This window comes from Eleutherodactylus coqui, chromosome 6, assembly GCF_035609145.1.
Source record: "Eleutherodactylus coqui strain aEleCoq1 chromosome 6, aEleCoq1.hap1, whole genome shotgun sequence".
In the NCBI taxonomy this organism is placed as follows: Eukaryota; Metazoa; Chordata; class Amphibia; order Anura; family Eleutherodactylidae; genus Eleutherodactylus; species Eleutherodactylus coqui.
This window is the reverse complement of record NC_089842.1, coordinates 93,488,847-93,516,365: the sequence shown is the minus strand read 5'-3', so window position 1 is coordinate 93,516,365 and position 27,519 is coordinate 93,488,847. Positions and strand designations below refer to the sequence as shown.

The 27,519-nt window shown below is 38.6% G+C and overlaps 10 non-coding genes across 10 annotated transcripts; all 10 read right to left on the bottom strand.

Annotated features, from left to right (window-relative positions):
- Positions 1-2,547: 2,547 nt before the first annotated feature.
- Positions 2,548-2,620, bottom strand: TRNAR-CCG (transfer RNA arginine (anticodon CCG)). Its single transcript has one exon. It is a non-coding gene; the product is annotated as a tRNA-Arg (tRNA).
- Positions 2,621-5,216: 2,596 nt separating this feature from the next.
- On the bottom strand, positions 5,217-5,289 carry TRNAR-CCG (transfer RNA arginine (anticodon CCG)). Its single transcript has one exon. It is a non-coding gene; the product is annotated as a tRNA-Arg (tRNA).
- Positions 5,290-6,111: 822 nt separating this feature from the next.
- Positions 6,112-6,184, bottom strand: TRNAR-CCG (transfer RNA arginine (anticodon CCG)). Its single transcript has one exon. It is a non-coding gene; the product is annotated as a tRNA-Arg (tRNA).
- A 1,709-nt stretch (positions 6,185-7,893) lies between these two features.
- Positions 7,894-7,966, bottom strand: TRNAR-CCG (transfer RNA arginine (anticodon CCG)). The gene has a single exon. It is a non-coding gene; the product is annotated as a tRNA-Arg (tRNA).
- Positions 7,967-9,675: 1,709 nt separating this feature from the next.
- TRNAR-CCG (transfer RNA arginine (anticodon CCG)) lies at positions 9,676-9,748 on the bottom strand. Its single transcript has one exon. It is a non-coding gene; the product is annotated as a tRNA-Arg (tRNA).
- Positions 9,749-13,230: 3,482 nt separating this feature from the next.
- On the bottom strand, positions 13,231-13,303 carry TRNAR-CCG (transfer RNA arginine (anticodon CCG)). The gene has a single exon. It is a non-coding gene; the product is annotated as a tRNA-Arg (tRNA).
- A 1,707-nt stretch (positions 13,304-15,010) lies between these two features.
- On the bottom strand, positions 15,011-15,083 carry TRNAR-CCG (transfer RNA arginine (anticodon CCG)). Its single transcript has one exon. It is a non-coding gene; the product is annotated as a tRNA-Arg (tRNA).
- A 5,263-nt stretch (positions 15,084-20,346) lies between these two features.
- TRNAR-CCG (transfer RNA arginine (anticodon CCG)) lies at positions 20,347-20,419 on the bottom strand. Its single transcript has one exon. It is a non-coding gene; the product is annotated as a tRNA-Arg (tRNA).
- Positions 20,420-23,015: 2,596 nt separating this feature from the next.
- TRNAR-CCG (transfer RNA arginine (anticodon CCG)) lies at positions 23,016-23,088 on the bottom strand. Its single transcript has one exon. It is a non-coding gene; the product is annotated as a tRNA-Arg (tRNA).
- Positions 23,089-26,564: 3,476 nt separating this feature from the next.
- Positions 26,565-26,637, bottom strand: TRNAR-CCG (transfer RNA arginine (anticodon CCG)). Its single transcript has one exon. It is a non-coding gene; the product is annotated as a tRNA-Arg (tRNA).
- Positions 26,638-27,519: the final 882 nt, after the last annotated feature.

The window sequence follows — 27,519 nt, the reverse complement described above, 5'->3', positions numbered from 1 at the left end:
CATGTGTCTGACAGCTATCCCTCTTGACTCCATTGCATATACCTGACATACCAATTAGAAACTTCGGAAATATTTCTTTCTTGCGAAGATTGTAAACATGTTACACTATCCATGGGTAAAACTTCTTTCCTACCCTAAAGGAATTGAAACTCTAAATCAAGATGACATATTCGGCTGTCCATCAGACAGTTTTTTTTTTTTTAAATTGAAAAACAAGGATATTTTTACTGCTACCGTATGGAGCGCTAGCGAAGACTGATAGACACCCAACTGCTGCACTCTGCATTTCTGAATGACTGTTCTTCGGCACAGCACACACAAACCTGTACAAGTAACACACATTCATTTCCCTTTTTGTCTGAGTTCACACCCCTTTCCTTGGATCAGCCTCTCCAATTACAGTGTCTTCTTCCGCATCCTTGGCTCCATCTTGTGGTAAGGGTGGATAATAATTAAACATGTATAATACTGCTAATGGTCCAAGAAGTCTTTTTGAAATTGTTTTTGAAGATAAAGAGTAATGAAAAGGCAAGACCAGTTAATCCAACATGAGTAATTTTAAGAGTTGTTCTTCTCATTAATGACTTGCACAACATTTAAATTAAGGGGAAACAACTAGTTTATAAGCTACTTATAGTCCGATTCGTATGTTTCGCAAGATCAACAATGTGGCTTACAATTATATATGTTTCAGAATTCAACTGAGTAGGAAGGTACTGAGCTTTTAGATTCATGAACAATAGAGCTTCAAACAGTCAACACCTTAAAATCCAATGACCCAGGTGGGAATTGAACCCACAATCCCCAGCTCTGGAGGCTGATGCCTTCTCCACTGGGCCTTGTTGACAGCCTAAAACATACGTGACAGACAATAGTCCTCTCATCACTCATGTGTCTGACAGCTATCCCTCTTGACTCCATTGCATATACCTGACATACCAATTAGAAACTTCGGAAATATTTCTTTCTTGCGAAAGATTGTAAATATGTTACACTATCCATGGGTAAAACTTCTTTCCTACCCTAAAGGAATTGAAACTCTAAATCAAGATGACATATTCGGCTGTCCATCAGACAGTTTTTTTTTTAAATTGAAAAACAAGGATATTTTTACTGCTACCGTATGGAGCGCTAGCAAAGACTGATAGACACCCAACTGCTGTACTCTGCATTTCTGAATGACTGTTCTTCGGCACAGCACACACAAACCTGTACAAGTAACACACATTCCTTTCCCTTTTTGTCTGAGTTGAAACCCCTTTCCTTGGATCAGCCTCTCCAATTACAGTGACTTCTTCCGCATCTTTGGCTCCATCTTGTGGTAAGGGTGGATAATAATTGAACATGTATAATACTGCTAATGGTCCAAGAAGTCTTTTTGAAATTGTTTTTGAAGATAAAGAGTAATGAAAAGGCAAGACCAGTTAATCCAACATGAGTAATTTTAAGAGTTGTTCTTCTCATTAATGACTTGCACAACATTTAAATTAAGGGGAAACAACTAGTTTATAAGCTACTTATAGTCCGATTCGTATGTTTCGCAAGATCAACAATGTGGCTTACAATTATATATGTTTCAGAATTCAACTGAGTAGGAAGGTACTGAGATTTTAGATTCATGAACAATAGAGCTTCAAACAGTCAACACCTTAAAATCCAATGACCCAGGTGGGAATTGAACCCACAATCCCCAGCTCCGGAGGCTGATGCCTTCTCCACTGGGCCTTGTTGACAGCCTAAAACATATGTGACAGACAATAGTCCTCTCATCACTCATGTGTCTGACAGCTATCCCTCTTGACTCCATTGCATATACCTGACATACCAATTAGAAACTTCGGAAATATTCCTTTCTTGCGAAAGATTGTAAATATGTTACACTATCCATGGGTAAAACTTCTTTCCTACCCTAAAGGAATTGAAACTCTAAATCAAGATGACATATTCGGCTGTCCATCAGACAGTTTTTTTTTTTAATTGAAAAACAAGGATATTTTTACTGCTACCGTATGGAGCGCTAGCAAAGACTGATAGACACCCAACTGCTGTACTCTGCATTTCTGAATGACTGTTCTTCGGCACAGCACACACAAACCTGTACAAGTAACACACATTCCTTTCCCTTTTTGTCTGAGTTGAAACCCCTTTCCTTGGATCAGCCTCTCCAATTACAGTGTCTTCTTCCGCATCTTTGGCTCCATCTTGTGGTAAGGGTGGATAATAATTAAACATGTATAATACTGCTAATGGTCCAAGAAGTCTTTTTGAAATTGTTTTTGAAGATAAAAAGTAATGAAAAGGCAAGACCAGTTAATCCAACATGAGTAATTTTAAGAGTTGTTCTTCTCATTAATGACTTGCACAACATTTAAATTAAGGGGAAAACAACTAGTTTATAAGCTACTTATAGTCCGATTCGTATGTTTCGCAAGATCAACAATGTGGCTTACAATTATATATGTTTCAGAATTCAACTGAGTAGGAAGGTACTGAGCTTTTAGATTCATGAACAAAAGAGCTTCAAACAGTCAACACCTTAAAATCCAATGACCCAGGTGGGACTTGAACCCACAATCCCCAGCTCCGGAGGCTGATGCCTTCTCCATTAGGCCACTGGGCCTTGTTGACAACCTAAACCATACGTGACAGACAATAGTCCTCTCATCACTCATGTGTCTGACAGCTATCCCTCTTGACTCCATTGCACATACCTGACATACCAATTAGAAAGTTCGGAAATATTTCTTTCTTGCGAAGATTGTAAACATGTTACACTATCCATGGGTAAAACTTCTTTCCTACCCTAAAGGAATTGAAACTATAAATCAAGATGACATATTCGGCTGTCCATCAGACAGTTTTTTTTTTTTTAATTGAAAAACAAGGATATTTTTACTGCTACCGTATGGAGCGCTAGCGAAGACTGATAGACACCCAACTGCTGCACTCTGCATTTCTGAATGACTGTTCTTCGGCACAGCACACACAAACCTGTACAAGTAACACACATTCCTTTCCCGTTTTGTCTGAGTTGGAACCCTTTTCCTTGGATCAGCCTCTCCAATTACAGTGTCTTCTTCCGCATCTTTGGCTCCATCTTGTGGTAAGGGTGGATAATAATTGAACATGTATAATACTGCTAATGGTCCAAGAAGTCTTTTTGAAATTGTTTTTGAAGATAAAGAGTAATGAAAAGGCAAGACCAGTTAATCCAACATGAGTAATTTTAAGAGTTGTTCTTCTCATTAATGACTTGCACAACATTTAAATTAAGGGGAAACAACTAGTTTATAAGCTACTTATAGTCCGATTCGTATGTTTCGCAAGATCAACAATGTGGCTTACAATTATATATGTTTCAGAATTCAACTGAGTAGGAAGGTACTGAGATTTTAGATTCATGAACAATAGAGCTTCAAACAGTCAACACCTTAAAATCCAATGACCCAGGTGGGAATTGAACCCACAATCCCCAGCTCCGGAGGCTGATGCCTTCGCCACTGGGCCTTGTTGACAGCCTAAAACATACGTGACAGACAATAGTCCTCTCATCACTCATGTGTCTGACAGCTATCCCTCTTGACTCCATTGCATATACCTGACATACCAATTAGAAACTTCGGAAATATTTCTTTCTTGCGAAAGATTGTAAATATGTTACACTATCCATGGGTAAAACTTCTTTCCTACCCTAAAGGAATTGAAACTCTAAATCAAGATGACATATTCGGCTGTCCATCAGACAGTTTTTTTTTTAAATTGAAAAACAAGGATATTTTTACTGCTACCGTATGGAGCGCTAGCAAAGACTGATAGACACCCAACTGCTGTACTCTGCATTTCTGAATGACTGTTCTTCGGCACAGCACACACAAACCTGTACAAGTAACACACATTCCTTTCCCTTTTTGTCTGAGTTGAAACCCCTTTCCTTGGATCAGCCTCTCCAATTACAGTGTCTTCTTCTGCATCTTTGGCTCCATCTTGTGGTAAGGGTGGATAATAATTAAACATGTATAATACTGCTAATGGTCGAAGAAGTCTTTTTGAAATTGTTTTTGAAGATAAAGAGTAATGAAAAGGCAAGACCAGTTAATCCAACATGAGTAATTTTAAGAGTTGTTCTTCTCATTAATGACTTGCACAACATTTAAATTAAGGGGAAAACAACTAGTTTATAAGCTACTTATAGTCCGATTCGTATGTTTCGCAAGATCAACAATGTGGCTTACAATTATATATGTTTCAGAATTCAACTGAGTAGGAAGGTACTGAGATTTTAGATTCATGAACAATAGAGCTTCAAACAGTCAACACCTTAAAATCCAATGACCCAGGTGGGAATTGAACCCACAATCCCCAGCTCCGGAGGTTGATGCCTTCGCCACTGGGCCTTGTTGAAAGCCTAAAACATACGTGACAGACAATAGTCCTCTCATCACTCATGTGTCTGACAGCTATCCCTCTTGACTCCATTGCATATACCTGACATACCAATTAGAAACTTCGGAAATATTTCTTTCTTGCGAAAGATTGTAAATATGTTACACTATCCATGGGTAAAACTTCTTTCCTACCCTAAAGGAATTGAAACTCTAAATCAAGATGACATATTCGGCTGTCCATCAGACAGTTTTTTTTTTTAATTGAAAAACAAGGATATTTTTACTGCTACCGTATGGAGCGCTAGCAAAGACTGATAGACACCCAACTGCTGTACTCTGCATTTCTGAATGACTGTTCTTCGGCACAGCACACACAAACCTGTACAAGTAACACACATTCCTTTCCCTTTTTGTCTGAGTTGAAACCCCTTTCCTTGGATCAGCCTCTCCAATTACAGTGTCTTCTTCTGCATCTTTGGCTCCATCTTGTGGTAAGGGTGGATAATAATTAAACATGTATAATACTGCTAATGGTCCAAGAAGTCTTTTTGAAATTGTTTTTGAAGATAAAGAGTAATGAAAAGGCAAGACCAGTTAATCCAACATGAGTAATTTTAAGAGTTGTTCTTCTCATTAATGACTTGCACAACATTTAAATTAAGGGGAAAACAACTAGTTTATAAGCTACTTATAGTCCGATTCGTATGTTTCGCAAGATCAACAATGTGGCTTACAATTATATATGTTTCAGAATTCAACTGAGTAGGAAGGTACTGAGCTTTTAGATTCATGAACAAAAGAGCTTCAAACAGTCAACACCTTAAAATCCAATGACCCAGGTGGGACTTGAACCCACAATCCCCAGCTCCGGAGGCTGATGCCTTCTCCATTAGGCCACTGGGCCTTGTTGACAACCTAAACCATACGTGACAGACAATAGTCCTCTCATCACTCATGTGTCTGACAGCTATCCCTCTTGACTCCATTGCATATACCTGACATACCAATTAGAAACTTCGGAAATATTTCTTTCTTGCGAAAGATTGTAAATATGTTACACTATCCATGGGTAAAACTTCTTTCCTACCCTAAAGGAATTGAAACTCTAAATCAAGATGACATATTCGGCTGTCCATCAGACAGTTTTTTTTTTTAATTGAAAAACAAGGATATTTTTACTGCTACCGTATGGAGCGCTAGCAAAGACTGATAGACACCCAACTGCTGTACTCTGCATTTCTGAATGACTGTTCTTCGGCACAGCACACACAAACCTGTACAAGTAACACACATTCCTTTCCCTTTTTGTCTGAGTTGAAACCCCTTTCCTTGGATCAGCCTCTCCAATTACAGTGTCTTCTTCTGCATCTTTGGCTCCATCTTGTGGTAAGGGTGGATAATAATTAAACATGTATAATACTGCTAATGGTCCAAGAAGTCTTTTTGAAATTGTTTTTGAAGATAAAGAGTAATGAAAAGGCAAGACCAGTTAATCCAACATGAGTAATTTTAAGAGTTGTTCTTCTCATTAATGACTTGCACAACATTTAAATTAAGGGGAAAACAACTAGTTTATAAGCTACTTATAGTCCGATTCGTATGTTTCGCAAGATCAACAATGTGGCTTACAATTATATATGTTTCAGAATTCAACTGAGTAGGAAGGTACTGAGCTTTTAGATTCATGAACAAAAGAGCTTCAAACAGTCAACACCTTAAAATCCAATGACCCAGGTGGGACTTGAACCCACAATCCCCAGCTCCGGAGGCTGATGCCTTCTCCATTAGGCCACTGGGCCTTGTTGACAACCTAAACCATACGTGACAGACAATAGTCCTCTCATCACTCATGTGTCTGACAGCTATCCCTCTTGACTCCATTGCACATACCTGACATACCAATTAGAAAGTTCGGAAATATTTCTTTCTTGCGAAGATTGTAAACATGTTACACTATTCATGGGTAAAACTTCTTTCCTACCCTAAAGGAATTGAAACTATAAATCAAGATGACATATTCGGCTGTCCATCAGACAGTTTTTTTTTTTTTAATTGAAAAACAAGGATATTTTTACTGCTACCGTATGGAGCGCTAGCGAAGACTGATAGACACCCAACTGCTGCACTCTGCATTTCTGAATGACTGTTCTTCGGCACAGCACACACAAACCTGTACAAGTAACACACATTCCTTTCCCGTTTTGTCTGAGTTGGAACCCTTTTCCTTGGATCAGCCTCTCCAATTACAGTGTCTTCTTCCGCATCTTTGGCTCCATCTTGTGGTAAGGGTGGATAATAATTGAACATGTATAATACTGCTAATGGTCCAAGAAGTCTTTTTGAAATTGTTTTTGAAGATAAAGAGTAATGAAAAGGCAAGACCAGTTAATCCAACATGAGTAATTTTAAGAGTTGTTCTTCTCATTAATGACTTGCACAACATTTAAATTAAGGGGAAACAACTAGTTTATAAGCTACTTATAGTCCGATTCGTATGTTTCGCAAGATCAACAATGTGGCTTACAATTATATATGTTTCAGAATTCAACTGAGTAGGAAGGTACTGAGATTTTAGATTCATGAACAATAGAGCTTCAAACAGTCAACACCTTAAAATCCAATGACCCAGGTGGGAATTGAACCCACAATCCCCAGCTCCGGAGGCTGATGCCTTCGCCACTGGGCCTTGTTGACAGCCTAAAACATACGTGACAGACAATAGTCCTCTCATCACTCATGTGTCTGACAGCTATCCCTCTTGACTCCATTGCATATACCTGACATACCAATTAGAAACTTCGGAAATATTTCTTTCTTGCGAAAGATTGTAAATATGTTACACTATCCATGGGTAAAACTTCTTTCCTACCCTAAAGGAATTGAAACTCTAAATCAAGATGACATATTCGGCTGTCCATCAGACAGTTTTTTTTTTAAATTGAAAAACAAGGATATTTTTACTGCTACCGTATGGAGCGCTAGCAAAGACTGATAGACACCCAACTGCTGTACTCTGCATTTCTGAATGACTGTTCTTCGGCACAGCACACACAAACCTGTACAAGTAACACACATTCCTTTCCCTTTTTGTCTGAGTTGAAACCCCTTTCCTTGGATCAGCCTCTCCAATTACAGTGTCTTCTTCTGCATCTTTGGCTCCATCTTGTGGTAAGGGTGGATAATAATTAAACATGTATAATACTGCTAATGGTCCAAGAAGTCTTTTTGAAATTGTTTTTGAAGATAAAGAGTAATGAAAAGGCAAGACCAGTTAATCCAACATGAGTAATTTTAAGAGTTGTTCTTCTCATTAATGACTTGCACAACATTTAAATTAAGGGGAAAACAACTAGTTTATAAGCTACTTATAGTCCGATTCGTATGTTTCGCAAGATCAACAATGTGGCTTACAATTATATATGTTTCAGAATTCAACTGAGTAGGAAGGTACTGAGCTTTTAGATTCATGAACAAAAGAGCTTCAAACAGTCAACACCTTAAAATCCAATGACCCAGGTGGGACTTGAACCCACAATCCCCAGCTCCGGAGGCTGATGCCTTCTCCATTAGGCCACTGGGCCTTGTTGACAACCTAAACCATACATGACAGACAATAGTCCTCTCATCACTCATGTGTCTGACAGCTATCCCTCTTGACTCCATTGCATATACCTGACATACCAATTAGAAACTTCGGAAATATTTCTTTCTTGCGAAGATTGTAAACATGTTACACTATCCATGGGTAAAACTTCTTTCCTACCCTAAAGGAATTGAAACTATAAATCAAGATGACATATTCGGCTGTCCATCAGACAGTTTTTTTTTTTTTAATTGAAAAACAAGGATATTTTTACTGCTACCGTATGGAGCGCTAGCGAAGACTGATAGACACCCAACTGCTGCACTCTGCATTTCTGAATGACTGTTCTTCGGCACAGCACACACAAACCTGTACAAGTAACACACATTCCTTTCCCGTTTTGTCTGAGTTGGAACCCTTTTCCTTGGATCAGCCTCTCCAATTACAGTGTCTTCTTCCGCATCTTTGGCTCCATCTTGTGGTAAGGGTGGATAATAATTGAACATGTATAATACTGCTAATGGTCCAAGAAGTCTTTTTGAAATTGTTTTTGAAGATAAAGAGTAATGAAAAGGCAAGACCAGTTAATCCAACATGAGTAATTTTAAGAGTTGTTCTTCTCATTAATGACTTGCACAACATTTAAATTAAGGGGAAACAACTAGTTTATAAGCTACTTATAGTCCGATTCGTATGTTTCGCAAGATCAACAATGTGGCTTACAATTATATATGTTTCAGAATTCAACTGAGTAGGAAGGTACTGAGATTTTAGATTCATGAACAATAGAGCTTCAAACAGTCAACACCTTAAAATCCAATGACCCAGGTGGGAATTGAACCCACAATCCCCAGCTCTGGAGGCTGATGCCTTCGCCACTGGGCCTTGTTGACAGCCTAAAACATATGTGACAGACAATAGTCCTCTCATCACTCATGTGTCTGACAGCTATCCCTCTTGACTCCATTGCATATACCTGACATACCAATTAGAAACTTCGGAAATATTTCTTTCTTGCGAAAGATTGTAAATATGTTACACTATCCATGGGTAAAACTTCTTTCCTACCCTAAAGGAATTGAAACTCTAAATCAAGATGACATATTCGGCTGTCCATCAGACAGTTTTTTTTTTAAATTGAAAAACAAGGATATTTTTACTGCTACCGTATGGAGCGCTAGCAAAGACTGATAGACACCCAACTGCTGTACTCTGCATTTCTGAATGACTGTTCTTCGGCACAGCACACACAAACCTGTACAAGTAACACACATTCCTTTCCCTTTTTGTCTGAGTTGAAACCCCTTTCCTTGGATCAGCCTCTCCAATTACAGTGTCTTCTTCTGCATCTTTGGCTCCATCTTGTGGTAAGGGTGGATAATAATTAAACATGTATAATACTGCTAATGGTCCAAGAAGTCTTTTTGAAATTGTTTTTGAAGATAAAGAGTAATGAAAAGGCAAGACCAGTTAATCCAACATGAGTAATTTTAAGAGTTGTTCTTCTCATTAATGACTTGCACAACATTTAAATTAAGGGGAAAACAACTAGTTTATAAGCTACTTATAGTCCGATTCGTATGTTTCGCAAGATCAACAATGTGGCTTACAATTATATATGTTTCAGAATTCAACTGAGTAGGAAGGTACTGAGCTTTTAGATTCATGAACAAAAGAGCTTCAAACAGTCAACACCTTAAAATCCAATGACCCAGGTGGGACTTGAACCCACAATCCCCAGCTCCGGAGGCTGATGCCTTCTCCATTAGGCCACTGGGCCTTGTTGACAACCTAAACCATACGTGACAGACAATAGTCCTCTCATCACTCATGTGTCTGACAGCTATCCCTCTTGACTCCATTGCATATACCTGACATACCAATTAGAAACTTCGGAAATATTTCTTTCTTGCGAAGATTGTAAACATGTTACACTATCCATGGGTAAAACTTCTTTCCTACCCTAAAGGAATTGAAACTATAAATCAAGATGACATATTCGGCTGTCCATCAGACAGTTTTTTTTTTTTTAATTGAAAAACAAGGATATTTTTACTGCTACCGTATGGAGCGCTAGCGAAGACTGATAGACACCCAACTGCTGCACTCTGCATTTCTGAATGACTGTTCTTCGGCACAGCACACACAAACCTGTACAAGTAACACACATTCCTTTCCCGTTTTGTCTGAGTTGGAACCCTTTTCCTTGGATCAGCCTCTCCAATTACAGTGTCTTCTTCCGCATCTTTGGCTCCATCTTGTGGTAAGGGTGGATAATAATTGAACATGTATAATACTGCTAATGGTCCAAGAAGTCTTTTTGAAATTGTTTTTGAAGATAAAGAGTAATGAAAAGGCAAGACCAGTTAATCCAACATGAGTAATTTTAAGAGTTGTTCTTCTCATTAATGACTTGCACAACATTTAAATTAAGGGGAAACAACTAGTTTATAAGCTACTTATAGTCCGATTCGTATGTTTCGCAAGATCAACAATGTGGCTTACAATTATATATGTTTCAGAATTCAACTGAGTAGGAAGGTACTGAGATTTTAGATTCATGAACAATAGAGCTTCAAACAGTCAACACCTTAAAATCCAATGACCCAGGTGGGAATTGAACCCACAATCCCCAGCTCCGGAGGCTGATGCCTTCGCCACTGGGCCTTGTTGACAGCCTAAAACATACGTGACAGACAATAGTCCTCTCATCACTCATGTGTCTGACAGCTATCCCTCTTGACTCCATTGCATATACCTGACATACCAATTAGAAACTTCGGAAATATTTCTTTCTTGCGAAAGATTGTAAATATGTTACACTATCCATGGGTAAAACTTCTTTCCTACCCTAAAGGAATTGAAACTCTAAATCAAGATGACATATTCGGCTGTCCATCAGACAGTTTTTTTTTTAAATTGAAAAACAAGGATATTTTTACTGCTACCGTATGGAGCGCTAGCAAAGACTGATAGACACCCAACTGCTGTACTCTGCATTTCTGAATGACTGTTCTTCGGCACAGCACACACAAACCTGTACAAGTAACACACATTCCTTTCCCTTTTTGTCTGAGTTGAAACCCCTTTCCTTGGATCAGCCTCTCCAATTACAGTGTCTTCTTCTGCATCTTTGGCTCCATCTTGTGGTAAGGGTGGATAATAATTAAACATGTATAATACTGCTAATGGTCCAAGAAGTCTTTTTGAAATTGTTTTTGAAGATAAAGAGTAATGAAAAGGCAAGACCAGTTAATCCAACATGAGTAATTTTAAGAGTTGTTCTTCTCATTAATGACTTGCACAACATTTAAATTAAGGGGAAAACAACTAGTTTATAAGCTACTTATAGTCCGATTCGTATGTTTCGCAAGATCAACAATGTGGCTTACAATTATATATGTTTCAGAATTCAACTGAGTAGGAAGGTACTGAGCTTTTAGATTCATGAACAAAAGAGCTTCAAACAGTCAACACCTTAAAATCCAATGACCCAGGTGGGACTTGAACCCCAGCTCCGGAGGCGGATGCCTTCTCCATCAGGCCACTGGGCCTTGTTGACAGCTTAAAACATACGTGACAGACAATAGTCCTCTCATCACTCATGTGTCTGACAGCTATCCCTCTTGACTCCATTGCATATACCTGACATACCAATTAGAAACTTCGGAAATATTTCTTTCTTGCGAAGATTGTAAACATGTTACACTATCCATGGGTAAAACTTCTTTCCTACCCTAAAGGAATTGAAACTATAAATCAAGATGACATATTCGGCTGTCCATCAGACAGTTTTTTTTTTTTAATTGAAAAACAAGGATATTTTTACTGCTACCGTATGGAGCGCTAGCGAAGACTGATAGACACCCAACTGCTGCACTCTGCATTTCTGAATGACTGTTCTTCGGCACAGCACACACAAACCTGTACAAGTAACACACATTCCTTTCCCGTTTTGTCTGAGTTGGAACCCTTTTCCTTGGATCAGCCTCTCCAATTACAGTGTCTTCTTCCGCATCTTTGGCTCCATCTTGTGGTAAGGGTGGATAATAATTGAACATGTATAATACTGCTAATGGTCCAAGAAGTCTTTTTGAAATTGTTTTTGAAGATAAAGAGTAATGAAAAGGCAAGACCAGTTAATCCAACATGAGTAATTTTAAGAGTTGTTCTTCTCATTAATGACTTGCACAACATTTAAATTAAGGGGAAACAACTAGTTTATAAGCTACTTATAGTCCGATTCGTATGTTTCGCAAGATCAACAATGTGGCTTACAATTATATATGTTTCAGAATTCAACTGAGTAGGAAGGTACTGAGATTTTAGATTCATGAACAATAGAGCTTCAAACAGTCAACACCTTAAAATCCAATGACCCAGGTGGGAATTGAACCCAGAATCCCCAGCTCCGGAGGCTGATGCCTTCTCCACTGGGCCTTGTTGACAGCCTAAAACATATGTGACAGACAATAGTCCTCTCATCACTCATGTGTCTGACAGCTATCCCTCTTGACTCCATTGCATATACCTGACATACCAATTAGAAACTTCGGAAATATTTCTTTCTTGCGAAAGATTGTAAATATGTTACACTATCCATGGGTAAAACTTCTTTCCTACCCTAAAGGAATTGAAACTCTAAATCAAGATGACATATTCGGCTGTCCATCAGACAGTTTTTTTTTTTTATTGAAAAACAAGGATATTTTTACTGCTACCGTATGGAGCGCTAGCAAAGACTGATAGACACCCAACTGCTGTACTCTGCATTTCTGAATGACTGTTCTTCGGCACAGCACACACAAACCTGTACAAGTAACACACATTCCTTTCCCTTTTTGTCTGAGTTCAAACCCCTTTCCTTGGATCAGCCTCTCCAATTACAGTGTCTTCTTCCGCATCCTTGGCTCCATCTTGTGGTAAGGGTGGATAATAATTAAACATGTATAATACTGCTAATGGTCCAAGAAGTCTTTTTGAAATTGTTTTTGAAGATAAAGAGTAATGAAAAGGCAAGACCAGTTAATCCAACATGAGTAATTTTAAGAGTTGTTCTTCTCATTAATGACTTGCACAACATTTAAATTAAGGGGAAAACAACTAGTTTATAAGCTACTTATAGACCGATTCGTATGTTTCGCAAGATCAACAATGTTGCTTACAATTATATATGTTTCAGAACTCAACTGAGTAGGAAGGTACTGAGCTTTTAGATTCATGAACAATAGAGCTTCAAAGAGTCAACACTTTAAAATCCAATGACCCAGGTGGGACTTGAACCCACAATCCCCAGCTCCGGAGGCTGATGCCTTCTCCATTAGGCCACTGGGCCTTATTGACAGCCTAAAACATACGTGACAGAGAATAGTCCTCTCATCACTCATGTGTCTGACAGCTATCCCTCTTGACTCCATTGCATATACCTGACATACCAATTAGAAACTTCGGAAATATTTCTTTCTTGCGAAAGATTGTAAATATGTTACACTATCCATGGGTAAAACTTCTTTCCTACCCTAAAGGAATTGAAACTCTAAATCAAGATGACATATTCGGCTGTCCATCAGACAGTTTTTTTTTTAAATTGAAAAACAAGGATATTTTTACTGCTACCGTATGGAGCGCTAGCGAAGACTGATAGACACCCAACTGCTGCACTCTGCATTTCTGAATGACTGTTCTTCGGCACAGCACACACAAACCTGTACAAGTAACACACATTCCTTTCCCGTTTTGTCTGAGTTGGAACCCTTTTCCTTGGATCAGCCTCTCCAATTACAGTGTCTTCTTCCGCATCTTTGGCTCCATCTTGTGGTAAGGGTGGATAATAATTGAACATGTATAATACTGCTAATGGTCCAAGAAGTCTTTTTGAAATTGTTTTTGAAGATAAAGAGTAATGAAAAGGCAAGACCAGTTAATCCAACATGAGTAATTTTAAGAGTTGTTCTTCTCATTAATGACTTGCACAACATTTAAATTAAGGGGAAACAACTAGTTTATAAGCTACTTATAGTCCGATTCGTATGTTTCGCAAGATCAACAATGTGGCTTACAATTATATATGTTTCAGAATTCAACTGAGTAGGAAGGTACTGAGCTTTTAGATTCATGAACAATAGAGCTTCAAACAGTCAACACCTTAAAATCCAATGACCCAGGTGGGAATTGAACCCACAATCCCCAGCTCTGGAGGCTGATGCCTTCTCCACTGGGCCTTGTTGACAGCCTAAAACATATGTGACAGACAATAGTCCTCTCATCACTCATGTGTCTGACAGCTATCCCTCTTGACTCCATTGCATATACCTGACATACCAATTAGAAACTTCGGAAATATTTCTCTCTTGCAAAAGATTGTAAATATGTTACACTATCCATGGGTAAAACTTCTTTCCTACCCTAAAGGAATTGAAACTCTAAATCAAGATGACATATTCGGCTGTCCATCAGACAGTTTTTTTTTTAAATTGAAAAACAAGGATATTTTTACTGCTACCGTATGGAGCGCTAGCAAAGACTGATAGACACCCAACTGCTGTACTCTGCATTTCTGAATGACTGTTCTTCGGCACAGCACACACAAACCTGTACAAGTAACACACATTCCTTTCCCGTTTTGTCTGAGTTGGAACCCTTTTCCTTGGATCAGCCTCTCCAATTACAGTGTCTTCTTCTGCATCTTTGGCTCCATCTTGTGGTAAGGGTGGATAATAATTGAACATGTATAATACTGCTAATGGTCCAAGAAGTCTTTTTGAAATTGTTTTTGAAGATAAAGAGTAATGAAAAGGCAAGACCAGTTAATCCAACATGAGTAATTTTAAGAGTTGTTCTTCTCATTAATGACTTGCACAACATTTAAATTAAGGGGAAACAACTAGTTTATAAGCTACTTATAGTCCGATTCGTATGTTTCGCAAGATCAACAATGTGGCTTACAATTATATATGTTTCAGAATTCAACTGAGTAGGAAGGTACTGAGCTTTTAGATTCATGAACAATAGAGCTTCAAACAGTCAACACCTTAAAATCCAATGACCCAGGTGGGACTTGAACCCACAATCCCCAGCTCCGGAGGCTGATGCCTTCTCCATTAGGCCACTGGGCCTTGTTGACAGCCTAAAACATACGTAACAGACAATAGTCCTCTCATCACTCATGTGTCTGGCAGCTATCCCTCCTGACTCCATTGCATATACCTGACATACCAATTAGAAACTTCGGAAATATTTCTTTCTTGCGAAAGATTGTAAATATGTTACACTATCCATGGGTAAAACTTCTTTCCTACCCTAAAGGAATTGAAACTCTAAATCAAGATGACATATTCGGCTGTCCATCAGACAGTTTTTTTTTTAAATTGAAAAACAAGGATATTTTTACTGCTACCGTATGGAGCGCTAGCAAAGACTGATAGACACCCAACTGCTGTACTCTGCATTTCTGAATGGCTGTTCTTCGGCACAGCACACACAAACCTGTACAAGTAACACACATTCCTTTCCCTTTTTGTCTGAGTTGAAACCCCTTTCCTTGGATCAGCCTCTCCAATTACAGTGTCTTCTTCCGCATCTTTGGCTCCATCTTGTGGTAAGGGTGGATAATAATTAAACATGTATAATACTGCTAATGGTCCAAGAAGTCTTTTTGAAATTGTTTTTGAAGATAAAGAGTAATGAAAAGGCAAGACCAGTTAATCCAACATGAGTAATTTAAAGAGTTGTTCTTCTCATTAATGACTTGCACAACATTTAAATTAAGGGGAAAACAACTAGTTTATAAGCTACTTATAGTCCGATTCGTATGTTTCGCAAGATCAACAATGTGGCTTACAATTATATATGTTTCAGAATTCAACGGAGTAGGAAGGTACTGAGCTTTTAGATTCATGAACAATAGAGCTTCAAACAGTCAACACCTTAAAATCCAATGACCCAGGTGGGACTTGAACCCACAATCCCCAGCTCTGGAGGCTGATGCCTTCTCCACTGGGCCTTGTTGACAGCTTAAAACATACGTGGCAGACAATAGTCCTCTCATCACTCATGTGTCTGACAGCTATCCCTCTTGACTCCATTGCATATACCTGACATACCAATTAGAAACTTCGGAAATATTTCTTTCTTGCGAAGATTGTAAACATGTTACACTATCCATGGGTAAAACTTCTTTCCTACCCTAAAGGAATTGAAACTCTAAATCAAGATGACATATTCGGCTGTCCATCAGACAGTTTTTTTTTTTTAAATTGAAAAACAAGGATATTTTTACTGCTACCGTATGGAGCGCTAGCGAAGACTGATAGACACCCAACTGCTGCACTCTGCATTTCTGAATGACTGTTCTTCGGCACAGCACACACAAACCTGTACAAGTAACACACATTCCTTTCCCGTTTTGTCTGAGTTGGAACCCTTTTCCTTGGATCAGCCTCTCCAATTACAGTGTCTTCTTCCGCATCTTTGGCTCCATCTTGTGGTAAGGGTGGATAATAATTGAACATGTATAATACTGCTAATGGTCCAAGAAGTCTTTTTGAAATTGTTTTTGAAGATAAAGAGTAATGAAAAGGCAAGACCAGTTATTCCAACATGAGTAATTTAAAGAGTTGTTCTTCTCATTAATGACTTGCACAACATTTAAATTAAGGGGAAACAACTATTTTATAAGCTACTTATAGTCCGATTCGTATGTTTCGCAAGATCAACAATGTGGCTTACAATTATATATGTTTCAGAATTCAACTGAGTAGGAAGGTACTGAGCTTTTAGATTAATGAACAATAGAGCTTCAAACAGTCAACACCTTAAAATCCAATGACCCAGGTGGGACTTGAACCCACAATCCCCAGCTCTGGAGGCTGATGCCTTCTCCACTGGGCCTTGTTGACAGCCTAAAACATACGTGACAGACAATAGTCCTCTCATCACTCATGTGTCTGACAGCTATCCCTCTTGACTCCATTGCATATACCTGACATACCAATTAGAAACTTCGGAAATATTTCTTTCTTGCGAAAGATTGTAAATATGTTACACTATCCATGGGTAAAACTTCTTTCCTACCCTAAAGGAATTGAAACTCTAAATCAAGATGACATATTCGGCTGTCCATCAGACAGTTTTTTTTTTAAATTGAAAAACAAGGATATTTTTACTGCTACCGTATGGAGCGCTAGCAAAGACTGATAAACACCCAACTGCTGTACTCTGCATTTCTGAATGGCTGTTCTTCGGCACAGCACACACAAACCTGTACAAGTAACACACATTCCTTTCCCTTTTTGTCTGAGTTGAAACCCCTTTCCTTGGATCAGCCTCTCCAATTACAGTGTCTTCTTCCGCATCTTTGGCTCCATCTTGTGGTAAGGGTGGATAATAATTGAACATGTATAATACTGCTAATGGTCCAAGAAGTCTTTTTGAAATTGTTTTTGAAGATAAAGAGTAATGAAAAGGCAAGACCAGTTAATCCAACATGAGTAATTTAAAGAGTTGTTCTTCTCATTAATGACTTGCACAACATTTAAATTAAGGGGAAACAACTAGTTTATAAGCTACTTATAGTCCGATTCGTATGTTTCGCAAGATCAACAATGTGGCTTACAATTATATATGTTTCAGAATTCAACTGAGTAGGAAGGTACTGAGCTTTTAGATTCATGAACAATAGAGCTTCAAACAGTCAACACCTTAAAATCCAATGACCCAGGTGGGACTTGAACCCACAATCCCCAGCTCTGGAGGCTGATGCCTTCTCCACTGGGCCTTGTTGACAGCCTAAAACATACGTGACAGACAATAGTCCTCTCATCACTCATGTGTCTGACAGCTATCCCTCTTGACTCCATTGCATATACCTGACATACCAATTAGAAACTTCGGAAATATTTCTTTCTTGCGAAGATTGTAAACATGTTACACTATCCATGGGTAAAACTTCTTTCCTACCCTAAAGGAATTGAAACTCTAAATCAAGATGACATATTCGGCTGTCCATCAGACAGTTTTTTTTTTTAAATTGAAAAACAAGGATATTTTTACTGCTACCGTATGGAGCGCTAGCGAAGACTGATAGACACCCAACTGCTGCACTCTGCATTTCTGAATGACTGTTCTTCGGCACAGCACACACAAACCTGTACAAGTAACACACATTCCTTTCCCGTTTTGTCTGAGTTGGAACCCTTTTCCTTGGATCAGCCTCTCCAATTACAGTGTCTTCTTCCGCATCTTTGGCTCCATCTTGTGGTAAGGGTGGATAATAATTGAACATGTATAATACTGCTAATGGTCCAAGAAGTCTTTTTGAAATTGTTTTTGAAGATAAAGAGTAATGAAAAGGCAAGACCAGTTAATCCAACATGAGTAATTTAAAGAGTTGTTCTTCTCATTAATGACTTGCACAACATTTAAATTAAGGGGAAACAACTAGTTTATAAGCTACTTATAGTCCGATTCGTATGTTTCGCAAGATCAACAATGTGGCTTACAATTATATATGTTTCAGAATTCAACTGAGTAGGAAGGTACTGAGCTTTTAGATTCATGAACAATAGAGCTTCAAACAGTCAACACCTTAAAATCCAATGACCCAGGTGGGAATTGAACCCACAATCCCCAGCTCTGGAGGCTGATGCCTTCTCCACTGGGCCTTGTTGACAGCCTAAAACATACGTGACAGACAATAGTCCTCTCATCACTCATGTGTCTGACAGCTATCCCTCTTGACTCCATTGCATATACCTGACATACCAATTAGAAACTTCGGAAATATTTCTTTCTTGCGAAAGATTGTAAATATGTTACACTATCCATGGGTAAAACTTCTTTCCTACCCTAAAGGAATTGAAACTCTAAATCAAGATGACATATTCGGCTGTCCATCAGACAGTTTTTTTTTAAAATTGAAAAACAAGGATATTTTTACTGCTACCGTATGGAGCGCTAGCAAAGACTGATAGACACCCAACTGCTGTACTCTGCATTTCTGAATGACTGTTCTTCGGCACAGCACACACAAACCTGTACAAGTAACACACATTCCTTTCCCTTTTTGTCTGAGTTGAAACCCCTTTCCTTGGATCAGCCTCTCCACTTACAGTGTCTTCTTCTGCATCTTTGGCTCCATCTTGTGGTAAGGGTGGATAATAATTAAACATGTATAATACTGCTAATGGTCCAAGAAGTCTTTTTGAAATTGTTTTTGAAGATAAAGAGTAATGAAAAGGCAAGACCAGTTAATCCAACATGAGTAATTTTAAGAGTTGTTCTTCTCATTAATGACTTGCACAACATTTAAATTAAGGGGAAAACAACTAGTTTATAAGCTACTTATAGTCCGATTCGTATGTTTCGCAAGATCAACAATGTGGCTTACAATTATATATGTTTCAGAATTCAACTGAGTAGGAAGGTACTGAGCTTTTAAATTCATGAACAATAGTGCTTCAAACAGTCAACACCTTAAAATCCAATGACCCAGGTGGGACTTGAACCCACAATCCCCAGCTCTGGAGGCTGATGCCTTCTCCATTAGGCCACTGGGCCTTGTTGACAGCTTAAAACATACGTGACAGACAATAGTCCTCTCATCACTCATGTGTCTGACAGCTATCCCTCTTGACTCCATTGCATATACCTGACATACCAATTAGAAACTTCGGAAATATTTCTTTCTTGCGAAGGTTGTAAACATGTTACACTATCCATGGGTAAAACTTCTTTCCTACCCTAAAGGAATTGAAACTCTAAATCAAGATGACATATTCGGCTGTCCATCAGACAGTTTTTTTTTTTTAAATTGAAAAACAAGGATATTTTTACTGCTACCGTATGGAGCGCTAGCGAAGACTGATAGACACCCAACTGCTGCACTCTGCATTTCTGAATGACTGTTCTTCGGCACAGCACACACAAACCTGTACAAGTAACACACATTCCTTTCCCGTTTTGTCTGAGTTGGAACCCTTTTCCTTGGATCAGCCCCTCCAATTACAGTGTCTTCTTCCGCATCTTTGGCTCCATCTTGTGGTAAGGGTGGATAATAATTGAACATGTATAATACTGCTAATGGTCCAAGAAGTCTTTTTGAAATTGTTTTTGAAGATAAAGAGTAATGAAAAGGCAAGACCAGTTAATCCAACATGAGTAATTTTAAGAGTTGTTCTACTCATTAATGACTTGCACAACATTTAAATTAAGGGGAAACAACTAGTTTATAAGCTACTTATAGTCCCATTCGTATGTTTCGCAAGATCAACAATGTGGCTTACAATTATATATGTTTCAGAATTCAACTGAGTAGGAAGGTACTGAGCTTTTAGATTCATGAACAATAGAGCTTCAAACAGTCAACACCTTAAAATCCAATGACCCAGGTGGGAATTGAACCCACAATCCCCAGCTCCGGAGGCTGATGCCTTCTCCATTAGGCCACTGGGCCTTATTGACAGCCTAAAACATACGTGACAGAGAATAGTCCTCTCATCACTCATGTGTCTGACAGCTATCCCTCTTGACTCCATTGCATATACCTGACATACCAATTAGAAACTTCGGAAATATTTCTTTCTTGCGAAGATTGTAAACATGTTACACTATCCATGGGTAAAACTTCTTTCCTACCCTAAAGGAATTGAAACTCTAAATCAAGATGACATATTCGGCTGTCCATCAGACAGTTTTTTTTTTTTAAATTGAAAAACAAGGATATTTTTACTGCTACCGTATGGAGCGCTAGCGAAGACTGATAGACACCCAACTGCTGCACTCTGCATTTCTGAATGACTGTTCTTCGGCACAGCACACACAAACCTGTACAAGTAACACACATTCCTTTCCCGTTTTGTCTGAGTTGGAACCCTTTTCCTTGGATCAGCCTCTCCAATTACAGTGTCTTCTTCCGCATCTTTGGCTCCATCTTGTGGTAAGGGTGGATAATAATTAAACATGTATAATACTGCTAATGGTCCAAGAAGTCTTTTTGAAATTGTTTTTGAAGATAAAGAGTAATGAAAAGGCAAGACCAGTTAATCCAACATGAGTAATTTAAAGAGTTGTTCTTCTCATTAATGACTTGCACAACATTTAAATTAAGGGGAAACAACTAGTTTATAAGCTACTTATAGTCCGATTCGTATGTTTCGCAAGATCAACAATGTGGCTTACAATTATATATGTTTCAGAATTCAACTGAGTAGGAAGGTACTGAGCTTTTAGATTCATGAACAATAGAGCTTCAAACAGTCAACACCTTAAAATCCAATGACCCAGGTGGGAATTGAACCCACAATCCCCAGCTCCGGAGGCTGATGCCTTCTCCACTGGGCCTTGTTGACAGCCTAAAACATACGTGACAGACAATAGTCCTCTCATCACTCATGTGTCTGACAGCTATCCCTCTTGACTCCATTGCATATACCTGACATACCAATTAGAAACTTCGGAAATATTTCTTTCTTGCGAAAGATTGTAAATATGTTACACTATCCATGGGTAAAACTTCTTTCCTACCCTAAAGGAATTGAAACTCTAAATCAAGATGACATATTCGGCTGTCCATCAGACAGTTTTTTTTTTAAATTGAAAAACAAGGATATTTTTACTGCTACCGTATGGAGCGCTAGCAAAGACTGATAGACACCCAACTGCTGTACTCTGCATTTCTGAATGACTGTTCTTCGGCACAGCACACACAAACCTGTACAAGTAACACACATTCCTTTCCCTTTTTGTCTGAGTTGAAACCCCTTTCCTTGGATCAGCCTCTCCAATTACAGTGTCTTCTTCTGCATCTTTGGCTCCATCTTGTGGTAAGGGTGGATAATAATTAAACATGTATAATACTGCTAATGGTCCAAGAAGTCTTTTTGAAATTGTTTTTGAAGATAAAGAGTAATGAAAAGGCAAGACCAGTTAATCCAACATGAGTAATTTTAAGAGTTGTTCTTCTCATTAATGACTTGCACAACATTTAAATTAAGGGGAAAACGACTAGTTTATAAGCTACTTATAGTCCGATTCGAATGTTTCGCAAGATCAACAATGTGGCTTACAATTATATATGTTTCAGAATTCAACTGAGTAGGAAGGTACTGAGCTTTTAGATTCATGAACAATAGAGCTTCAAACAGTCAACACCTTAAAATCCAATGACCCAGGTGGGAATTGAACCCACAATCCCCAGCTCCGGAGGCTGATGCCTTCTCCACTGGGCCTTGTTGACAGCCTAAAACATACGTGACAGACAATAGTCCTCTCATCACTCATGTGTCTGACAGCTATCCCTCTTGACTCCATTGCATATACCTGACATACCAATTAGAAACTTCGGAAATATTTCTTTCTTGCGAAAGATTGTAAATATGTTACACTATCCATGGGTAAAACTTCTTTCCTACCCTAAAGGAATTGAAACTCTAAATCAAGATGACATATTCGGCTGTCCATCAGACAGTTTTTTTTTTAAATTGAAAAACAAGGATATTTTTACTGCTACCGTATGGAGCGCTAGCAAAGACTGATAGACACCCAACTGCTGTACTCTGCATTTCTGAATGACTGTTCTTCGGCACAGCACACACAAACCTGTACAAGTAACACACATTCCTTTCCCTTTTTGTCTGAGTTGAAACCCCTTTCCTTGGATCAGCCTCTCCAATTACAGTGTCTTCTTCTGCATCTTTGGCTCCATCTTGTGGTAAGGGTGGATAATAATTAAACATGTATAATACTGCTAATGGTCCAAGAAGTCTTTTTGAAATTGTTTTTGAAGATAAAGAGTAATGAAAAGGCAAGACCAGTTAATCCAACATGAGTAATTTTAAGAGTTGTTCTTCTCATTAATGACTTGCACAACATTTAAATTAAGGGGAAAACAACTAGTTTATAAGCTACTTATAGTCCGATTCGAATGTTTCGCAAGATCAACAATGTGGCTTACAATTATATATGTTTCAGAATTCAACTGAGTAGGAAGGTACTGAGCTTTTAGATTCATGAACAATAGAGCTTCAAACAGTCAACACCTTAAAATCCAATGACCCAGGTGGGACTTGAACCCACAATCCCCAGCTCCGGAGGCTGATGCCTTCTCCATTAGGCCACTGGGCCTTGTTGACAGCTTAAAACATACGTGACAGACAATAGTCCTCTCATCACTCATGTGTCTGACAGCTATCCCTCTTGACTCCATTGCATATACCTGACATACCAATTAGAAACTTCGGAAATATTTCTTTCTTGCGAAGATTGTAAACATGTTACACTATCCATGGGTAAAACTTCTTTCCTACCCTAAAGGAATTGAAACTCTAAATCAAGATGACATATTCGGCTGTCCATCAGACAGTTTTTTTGTTTTAAATTGAAAAACAAGGATATTTTTACTGCTACCGTATGGAGCGCTAGCGAAGACTGATAGACACCCAACTGCTGCACTCTGCATTTCTGAATGACTGTTCTTCGGCATAGCACACACAAACCTGTACAAGTAACACACATTCCTTTCCCGTTTTGTCTGAGTTGGAACCCTTTTCCTTGGATCAGCCTCTCCAATTACAGTGTCTTCTTCCGCATCTTTGGCTCCATCTTGTGGTAAGGGTGGATAATAATTGAACATGTATAATACTGCTAATGGTCCAAGAAGTCTTTTTGAAATTGTTTTTGAAGATAAAGAGTAATGAAAAGGCAAGACCAGTTAATCCAACATGAGTAATTTTAAGAGTTGTTCTTCTCATTAATGACTTGCACAACATTTAAATTAAGGGGAAAACCACTAGTTTATAAGCTACTTATAGTCCGATTCGTATGTTTCGCAAGATCAACAATGTGGCTTACAATTATATATGTTTCAGAAGGTACTGAGCTTTTAGATTCATGAACAATAGAGCTTCAAACAGTCAACACCTTAAAATCCAATGACCCAGGTGGGAATTGAACCCACAATCCCCAGCTCTGGAGGCTGATGCCTTCTCCACTGGGCCTTGTTGACAGCCTAAAACATACGTGACAGACAATAGTCCTCTCATCACTCATGTGTCTGACAGCTATCCCTCTTGACTCCATTGCATATACCTGACATACCAATTAGAAACTTCGGAAACATTTCTTTCTTGCGAAAGATTGTAAATATGTTACACTATCCATGGGTAAAACTTCTTTCCTACCCTAAAGGAATTGAAACTCTAAATCAAGATGACATATTCGGCTGTCCATCAGACAGTTTTTTTTTTAAATTGAAAAACAAGGATATTTTTACTGCTACCGTATGGAGCGCTAGCAAAGACTGATAGACACCCAACTGCTGTACTCTGCATTTCTGAATGACTGTTCTTCGGCACAGCACACACAAACCTGTACAAGTAACACACATTCCTTTCCCTTTTTGTCTGAGTTGAAACCCCTTTCTTTGGATCAGCCTCTCCAATTACAGTGTCTTCTTCCGCATCTTTGGCTCCATCTTGTGGTAAGGGTGGATAATAATTGAACATGTATAATACTGCTAATGGTCCAAGAAGTCTTTTTGAAATTGTTTTTGAAGATAAAGAGTAATGAAAAGGCAAGACCAGTTAATCCAACATGAGTAATTTTAAGAGTTGTTCTTCTCATTAATGACTTGCACAACATTTAAATTAAGGGGAAACAACTAGTTTATAAGCTACTTATAGTCCGATTCGTATGTTTCGCAAGATCAACAATGTGGCTTACAATTATATATGTTTCAGAATTCAACTGAGTAGGAAGGTACTGAGCTTTTAGATTCATGAACAATAGAGCTTCAAACAGTCAACACCTTAAAATCCAATGACCCAGGTGGGAATTGAACCCACAATCCCCAGCTCCGGAGGCTGATGCCTTCTCCACTGGGCCTTGTTCACAGCCTAAAACATACGTGACAGACAATAGTCCTCTCATCACTCATGTGTCTGACAGCTATCCCTCTTGACTCCATTGCATATACCTGACATACCAATTAGAAACTTCGGAAATATTTCTTTCTTGCGAAAGATTGTAAATATGTTACACTATCCATGGGTAAAACTTCTTTCCTACCCTAAAGGAATTGAAACTCTAAATCAAGATGACATATTCGGCTGTCCATCAGACAGTTTTTTTTTTTTAAATTGAAAAACAAGGATATTTTCACTGCTACCGTATGGAGCGCTAGCGAAGACTGATAGACACCCAACTGCTGCACTCTGCATTTCTGAATGACTGTTCTTCGGCACAGCACACACAAACCTGTTCAAGTAACACACATTCCTTTCCCGTTTTGTCTGAGTTGGAACCCTTTTCCTTGGATCAGCCCCTCCAATTACAGTGTCTTCTTCCGCATCTTTGGCTCCATCTTGTGGTAAGGGTGGATAATAATTGAACATGTATAATACTGCTAATGGTCCAAGAAGTCTTTTTGAAATTGTTTTTGAAGATAAAGAGTAATGAAAAGGCAAGACCAGTTAATCCAACATGAGTAATTTTAAGAGTTGTTCTTCTCATTAATGACTTGCACAACATTTAAATTAAGGGGAAACAACTAGTTTATAAGCTACTTATAGTCCGATTCGTATGTTTCGCAAGATCAACAATGTGGCTTACAATTATATATGTTTCAGAATTCAACTGAGTAGGAAGGTACTGAGCTTTTAGATTCATGAACAATAGAGCTTCAAACAGTCAACACCTTAAAATCCAATGACCCAGGTGGGACTTGACCCACAATCCCCAGCTCTGGAGGCTGATGCCTTCTCCATTAGGCCACTGGGCCTTGTTGACAGCTTAAAACATACGTGACAGATAATAGTCCTCTCATCACTCATGTGTCTGACAGCTATCCCTCTTGACTCCATTGCATATACCTGACATACCAATTAGAAACTTCGGAAATATTTCTTTCTTGCGAAGATTGTAAACATGTTACACTATCCATGGGTAAAACTTCTTTCCTACCCTAAAGGAATTGAAACTCTAAATCAAGATGACATATTCGGCTGTCCATCAGACAGTTTTTTTTTTTTAAATTGAAAAACAAGGATATTTTTACTGCTACCGTATGGAGCGCTAGCGAAGACTGATAGACACCCAACTGCTGTACTCTGCATTTCTGAATGACTGTTCTTCGGCACAGCACACACAAACCTGTACAAGTAACACACATTCCTTTCCCGTTTTGTCTGAGTTGGAACCCTTTTCCTTGGATCAGCCTCTCCAATTACAGTGTCTTCTTCCGCATCTTTGGCTCCATCTTGTGGTAAGGGTGGATAATAATTGAACATGTATAATACTGCTAATGGTCCAAGAAGTCTTTTTGAAATTGTTTTTGAAGATAAAGAGTAATGAAAAGGCAAGACCAGTTAATCCAACATGAGTAATTTTAAGAGTTGTTCTTCTCATTAATGACTTGCACAACATTTAAATTAAGGGGAGAACAACTAGTTTATAAGCTACTTATAGTCCGATTCGTATGTTTCGCAAGATCAACAATGTGGCTTACAATTATATATGTTTCAGAATTCAACTGAGTAGGAAGGTACTGAGCTTTTAGATTCATGAACAATAGAGCTTCAAAGAGTCAACACTTTAAAATCCAATGACCCAGGTGGGACTTGAACCCACAATCCCCAGTTCCGGAGGCTGATGCCTTCTCCATTAGGCCACTGGGCCTTATTGACAGCCTAAAACATACGTGACAGAGAATAGTCCTCTCATCACTCATGTGTCTGACAGCTATCCCTCTTGACTCCATTGCATATACCTGACATACCAATTAGAAACTTCGGAAATATTTCTTTCTTGCGAAGATTGTAAACATGTTACACTATCCATGGGTAAAACTTCTTTTCTACCCTAAAGGAATTGAAACTCTAAATCAAGATGACATATTCGGCTGTCCATCAGACAGTTTTTTTTTTTTAAATTGAAAAACAAGGATATTTTTACTGCTACCGTATGGAGCGCTAGCGAAGACTGATAGACACCCAACTGCTGCACTCTGCATTTCTGAATGACTGTTCTTCGGCACAGCACACACAAACCTGTACAAGTAACACACATTCCTTTCCCGTTTTGTCTGAGTTGGAACCCTTTTCCTTGGATCAGCCCCTCCAATTACAGTGTCTTCTTCCGCATCTTTGGCTCCATCTTGTGGTAAGGGTGGATAATAATTGAACATGTATAATACTGCTAATGGTCCAAGAAGTCTTTTTGAAATTGTTTTTGAAGATAAAGAGTAATGAAAAGGCAAGACCAGTTAATCCAACATGAGTAATTTAAAGAGTTGTTCTTCTCATTAATGACTTGCACAACATTTAAATTAAGGGGAAACAACTAGTTTATAAGCTACTTATAGTCCGATTCGTATGTTTCGCAAGATCAACAATGTGGCTTACAATTATATATGTTTCAGAATTCAACTGAGTAGGAAGGTACTGAGCTTTTAGATTCATGAACAATAGAGCTTCAAACAGTCAACACCTTAAAATCCAATGACCCAGGTGGGAATTGAACCCACAATCCCCAGCTCCGGAGGCTGATGCCTTCTCCACT